At 42.8% G+C, this 6,615-nt stretch overlaps 1 long non-coding RNA gene across 3 annotated transcripts; it reads right to left on the reverse strand.

The window, feature by feature from the left end:
• Positions 1-397: 397 nt before the first annotated feature.
• On the reverse strand, positions 398-5,990 carry LOC123045495 (uncharacterized). 3 transcript variants are annotated; one of them, XR_006421439.1, is made up of 4 exons: positions 5,605-5,990; positions 2,355-3,632; positions 2,080-2,255; positions 398-785 (listed from the first exon to the last, which is right to left on the reverse strand). It is a non-coding gene; the product is annotated as an uncharacterized lncRNA (long non-coding RNA). The 3 variants fall into 3 exon arrangements; XR_006421437.1 differs by having other exon boundaries at positions 398-2,255; XR_006421438.1 differs by having other exon boundaries at positions 398-2,255; positions 2,355-4,427.
• Positions 5,991-6,615: the final 625 nt, after the last annotated feature.

The raw sequence follows: 6,615 nt of genomic DNA on the forward strand, positions 1-6,615 counted from the left end.
CTGGAAACAGCCTCTTACAGAAATGTAGGGAAAGGCTGCGTACTATAGACCCAAAGTGGTCGGACCCTTCCCTGGACCCTGCGCAAGCGGGAGCTACATGCACTAGGTTGCCCTTTTTTTCCAGTAATTTTATGTTTAAGCAAATGCAAAGACCATGTCAAACCAGAAGTGTTTTGAAAAATATTTGACTTAGTAGAAGTAGGTTTTAGCAACTACTTCAGGTAATAATTCAAACCCTTTAACATATAAAATGAAGGATACTTTGTTATCTTATTAAGGTAACAGAGAGCCATGTTATCTGTGACTTCTTCTCCACCACGGTGTCTTCTTCCTTGGTAGACATAGTTGTAAACTATGGTGGTTGTGAAACAAAAGTTATTCTCAAAACAAAAGGTGGTGGTGCATGAAGAAAGTCAGCAAGAATGAGGAACACACAGTACAAAGGGTTGCATCACTCCAGAATCTATCTGAATCCATCACAATACATTTTGCAGAAGCTGCAAACTAATCATCCTAACAACTTCATCTGAGTTGAAACTAATCAAACATCCTAAGATCTTTTCAGCAACTCAAAAAGACAAAAAAACGATAGTGAGACACATGGTCTGTATACACATGCCTTTCAAAGAATTCCTGGAACACCTCTTCTCACATGATTTCGCAATGGTAAAGCCCAGGAGTCTTCAGCCAAAATTGTTGAGGACCAAACAATACAGCCGCTCCCGATGACCGCATACGTCACCACATGTGTATAGTCCGATAATGAAGAGGTTGGCAAATGATAACTGAAAAAGAAAAAGGGCATAACCAAATGAATTACTTACTAAGCTAGACAAAACAAATAGTAGTCTGTAACACCAGTACATACGGCAAACAAACTGTTTGACAAAACAAATGGCAGTCTATAATACAAGTACATAGAGCAACAGAACATCAATTTGGTAGCAACGATTGATGATGTATGAACAAGGAGAACATGGCAATACTATATGTCCGTGCATAGCCTAGGTAGATCACCTAAAGGGGAGCATGAGAATAATACATAGGTACCTAAAAATGAACTTGCAAATGATGATCATCGGTCCTCTCCAGCAATGAAACTCACAACCAACTAAAATATCATTCCTTTGTATAGAGGAAATGGCTACATATACATCTCTGAAGGTTGTATGTAAGAGTACCACTTCCGGCATCTACTATATTGGAAACAAAGTGAAGCGGTCTCACTCACAATAGGCATACCGGAGTTCATGCCTACACATTTTCTCTGTCATACTTTAATTTCATTTTCAGATGTTTGGGTTAAGGTCAATTTAAATTATAACCAAAAACAATATGAGAAACCAAGTATGCCACAGATGATTTAGTTCCTATAAGAAATGGAAAATAACAAGAATTCAAGACACATAATTATATCTGAACCTAACAATGAACCTACTCAATAGAAGTTTGTACTGTTGATTGAACTTCATCTCTCCAGTGTTCCTAAGGATAGGCTTATAAAAGAAGTGAATTTCACGATCTGATAGATAATCTGAGCATACTTTGAAGTGTTTGAACATAGTAATGAACACTACCTGGGCACCAAGTAAAGAAAAAATTGATGGAAATAACTTTGCAAGTCCAAACAAAAAAATGAAAAGAAAAACATTAATCAATAGCTGCCTCGAGATTTTTCTTCTTATAGTTCAATGGATAGGAACTGTAAAAAGAGGTCTAGCTGAAAACTGCATATAGTTCAATGGATAGGAACTGTAAAAAGAAGCTAACTAATACAAGATGTCCTTTGTCCTCTGGAAACAAAAATGGGGAAGGTTTTGAGATATATTTTGCAGCACGAAAAAATTATTTTCCATTATTATTTGAATATGCACATACCACTGCTCTAGTTTACTTTATTAAAACCAAAGAAATATAAGGTGCTATCTAAACTACCACAATAAATATCCATTGCATCGAAATTGGAAAGTAAAAAAAAGGATAAAACAAGAACAAAGTGAATTAGTAGAACAATTTCATGCAAGAAGAAAGAACTCACGCACCTACGGTTGCTTGCTACAACAGCGATGCTAGACTTACCTATAATTTTTACGGATTAGAAGTTACAGGGTGAGATGGCATGAAGTGATTAGGGGTAGGCGGACCCCACCATGAAATGCACGAGGTGGTGGTCGAATTAGGGAGGGGCAGGTCCGTCCGTAGGAGTGATTCTGTGAAAACTGCCCGTACGTTGAGCATTCTCGTTGCTATAATCCCTGCAAATCAGAAGAACACCAATGACATATGGAGATGCATAAATAGCAAGATCAGGAGATTATTGAGAGAGAGCGGCCAGGAGCGGAGGGAAAGCTCACCTTGGCATCAGCCATTGCTTGATGCTCATGTCGCTCCTCAAAATTTGCATGTGGTTGCCTGTCCCCGCCACCACACACATGCTGCTATGCGGAGAGCCGGAGACACCTTCTGTCGGTGCAGATCCTGCACACCTCCTTGTGCCACCGATGTGCTCGTTGCTGCCCTCTAGCGCGGACATGATCCTCCTATTCGGTGCGCGGGCCACCATGGCCGAGCTCTCATACGCGTCAACGTTGCTGGCTCCGACGGTGGCAGGGTTCCTCCTGTACGGAGGGGCTCTGTACTGGCTGGGCTGCTTCGGGGCCTCGTGGTGCACATTGCCGCTGGCGTGCTCTGAGGCATACCTTCTGTGCGCCGGGAGGGCGCGTTCCAAGCTGGTGGACACACCATCCTGGAATGCCTATGGGGAGGTTGCGCCCATGTTATCGAACTTCGTGTACCATGCATGTTGCCATTGCCGCCGACGCCATCTACTAATGATCGCATGTCCCCGCTTCCACACACATGCTGCTATGCGGAGCAAGGTGGATGCAGAGGTGGCGGTGTCTGGGAGTTCCATTTGTTATTTTCTGAACAACTCATATATTTATGTCACCCCAATCTATGCTCCAGCCTGGACTAACAGACATTGCGCTCGGGTGTGGATGTGCGTGTCAAGTAATTGTAATCCATCTCTTTTTAATGGAATAAACAAAAGCTGCGACGACCAAGAACAAGAAATGTCTACTCCTTCAGTTACATACTCATATATCAAGCTTTCAAAGTATATCTATTTTTCAGGTCTGGACAGATTCAAGCAACTGAGAGCATATTACCCTTTTTGTTTCAAATTAAATGGCCCAATCTTCCATCAGATTTACATGGGGCTGAGAGTTTAGAACAGACTTAATAGTTGGATAGTAATTCGTGAAGACAGAGGAACTGCAACAGGGTACATTTCCCTACAAGGCAGCAAGCAAAACACCCTAATTCAATCTCTCTATCATAAATGAAAAGCATATAACTACTACATTACTTATAAATTAAAGATGTTTAGAAAGTCAATATATTAGCCATCAAAATCAGGGTGCCGGAGGAAACAAGAGGCAAAGAGAGAGAGCACCAAATTAGCTCTTTAGGCCACCCATGTCGCACCTCCCCGCGATTGGCCTTCCTACTAAGGCATCACTGAGTGGTGATGCCATCGCGGCAGAGCTCTTGTACAAGACAACCCTCCTTAGTTCTTACCATTCTTGTTTAAAGAATTAAGTATTATCATCATGATGGCCCATGAACCCCTGTAAAACACAATGATAGCAGTTAATGGCATACATATATTTGTAAGAAAACATATATATACTATGCATGCAGCAAACTTTGCTCATCTACGAAACAGAATATACTTCATCGTTATATGGGTTAGCATATTATAGTACTGCACGTGTAGCAAAAACACCAAGCAACCAAGAACCTCCTGGATCAACAACAGAAACAACCAAGACGCACTGACCTCTCAATACAAATGACTAAACATATATAACTGCGCATGCAACAAAAACTAAACTCCCATGCATTGCAAAAGTGACCTCGTTCTGAATATATTTTAGATGAGGAGTACCAAACAAATTTCTAGTGAAGTATCATCACAAAAATGGTAATGGTAAGTGGAAAGGACAAAGACTACACAATTGTTATCTACGAAAAACTGGAGTAACTAAATTTCAAAGATCAATGGTGGCGCAAGTGGCATATTATGCCATTTTGAGCAAAAATCATGGAAGGTTGCAGCACGAAGGAATGGAATTTATTCAATCACTCTGAGAAGACCCGGCTGGTAGTAATGAAAAGTGTGTATTGTCGGCCATAGAGAATGAGATCATTCAGAGCGCGAGCTTCCAGTCGACGACCATATGAACCAAACATAGCAACAAGCTTCTTGCCAGTGACCATATGAACCAAAGACCAGTCAGCATCCAGCGGCCGACCATATGAATTAAAGATATCAGCTATATAAGCAGTACACTTTTCAGTATAGACTGATATTGTTGTAGTAAAGGATGTAGCTAGAATCTGGATCGTAGATTCATGTGTACCTGTAGAAAATAGGAAAGGGTACATGAAATTATGCTGATAGAAATATAAATTCAATTGTGTGATTACTAATTCAAATTAAAAAGAAAATTCATGAGGTGTCACCGGCAGCAGATCCTACATCTCACAAAGTAAAACCTGCCACAACCGGCAAGACAGCTAAGCAAAGTAATTCGGTAGTTCTAATGAAACCAAATATCTTAAGCCTGGAGAGCCCTTCAAACTGAACCAAAACAATTGAATCATCGCTAACAAATTTTCCATACATACATGCATGCCTAACTAATGCACCTACACTAACAAAAGAACATAAGAAAATATCAATGAATAATTATTCAGAAGTCAACATGGCTGAGAACCCAGGGATCTAAATAAGACGTGTGTGCAGATCCCATTTTTATGGCTAGGTAGGCAATTAAACCAAGAAACAAAATGAGATGGGTATGGCTAAAAGCATAAGAGCATATTCAGATTCGTGTAACAAAATACGAATGCCTAGGTAAGCAATTCTACCCAAAACAACCGAAGAAAAATTAAGAAGCATAAACTATGCACTTCATTTCTCTTGTAAATTAAGCCATCAAACTAATACTAAATAGACCTTGACCTCTATATTTTTGGATCCAGCTATACAGGATTAAAATGTAGAGATGTTAAATGTAACAGGAAACTGAACCACTACCATCCGTGTGTGGCGGTAGGCAACAGAGAGATGGACTGGGTGAAGCCTAGCTTTAAAATTTGATATCCATGTAATTAAATCTTGCCAATTTCTTAGTATGAACAGGAATGGTATTTTCATTGAAAATTTACATTCTGATCACTATTTCAGAGGAAGCAAAACATCATATCAGAGAGGCATCTCAATCAACTTCTACACTGAACTGAGAGTTGAGACAACATGAAAAGCTGCAAAAAAAGAACCTTCCATCAATAATTCTTCAATACTGAAGGGAACGACCCTTCAACAAGAAACAAGTCATATTCAACCATATTGAAGGGGGATAACCATTGTGCAACAAAAAACTTGGCCCATTCTAGGTATGCTCAGCTATGGAGGGTGCGACGCTGCTCCTGTTGAGGGGCGGGAAGGAGGGAGAGCCGATGCACCACACTGGAACGAACTCACGAGGGAATAGCAACAAGGGCAGAGGAGGGCTGCGGTTGGCCGGTGCTCACCTTGTGCTCGTCCTGCTGGGCGGAAGAGGCAGCAGCAGCCTGAGAGGTGCCCCACGAACCTCCCATTAAGCCAAGGAGGGAAGGGTGATGAGGAGGGCAGGGAGGTGCGGGCTCGTTCACCAGATGGGCCGCCGCCGCCCACACGCTGAGGCCGCCGTCCGTTCCACCATCGCATGAGCCGCCTATGGCGGGGCCGTGGTGAGGAGGGAGCCGCTTATGGCGGGCTATGGTGAGTAGGTAGGAGGAGGGAGGGAGTGTGGCAGCGAGGAGGAGGAGGAGGAGGAGGAGGAGGAAGGGGGTGTGGCGGCGAGGAGGAGTGAGGGCATGGCGGCTGTGGACTGAGGCTAGGGGTGTGGTTGTGCCCAATGGGCTCTCCCCGAGGAACAACCAATCGCACCCTACCCTTTAGCTCCGCACCCAGCCAACACACAGTGGACTCATCGATGAATTGGCCCACCGGTCATAGACATGTGAAAAAAGGAATGAGGTAAAACATTCAGTTAATATCTAACGGCTCAGGGGAGAAGGGTGGGAAATTCACCACGATCAGACGGTCGGCAACAGCCCAATCAAGGGAGCTATTTGGAGGCAAGTTGGCTAGCATCCTTATAGGTTTAAATGCCGACTTTGAAAGTACCAAGGACCCCGAGTCTGATGATGAAAAGTCGGGAAAGGGAAAGAAGAATGGCAAGACCAAGGATCCACAGCATAACCCGGCGAGTCAACGGGGACAATGGTAAGCGCAAGGCTGATAGTAATTCAGATTTTGTGGCCAATACCAATACACAGAATAATGGACAGCGTCGTAAGGGGAAGCCACCTCCTCGGACAGGTGGATCAGGCATCAATTTTGAGCAGTTGTTGAATCATCCCTGCCCAAAGCATGGCTCGAAGGAAAGGCCGTCCACTCACCTTTGGAAAGATTGCCAAATTATGAGGGAGTTCAAAAATTCTGATTTATTCCATAACAATCATGGGCCAGGCAACGGCTCAGGTTTTGGTGGTGGCGGT

The sequence above is a fragment of the Triticum aestivum genome, chromosome 2B (assembly GCF_018294505.1).
Source record: "Triticum aestivum cultivar Chinese Spring chromosome 2B, IWGSC CS RefSeq v2.1, whole genome shotgun sequence".
Classification (NCBI taxonomy): Eukaryota; Viridiplantae; Streptophyta; class Magnoliopsida; order Poales; family Poaceae; genus Triticum; species Triticum aestivum.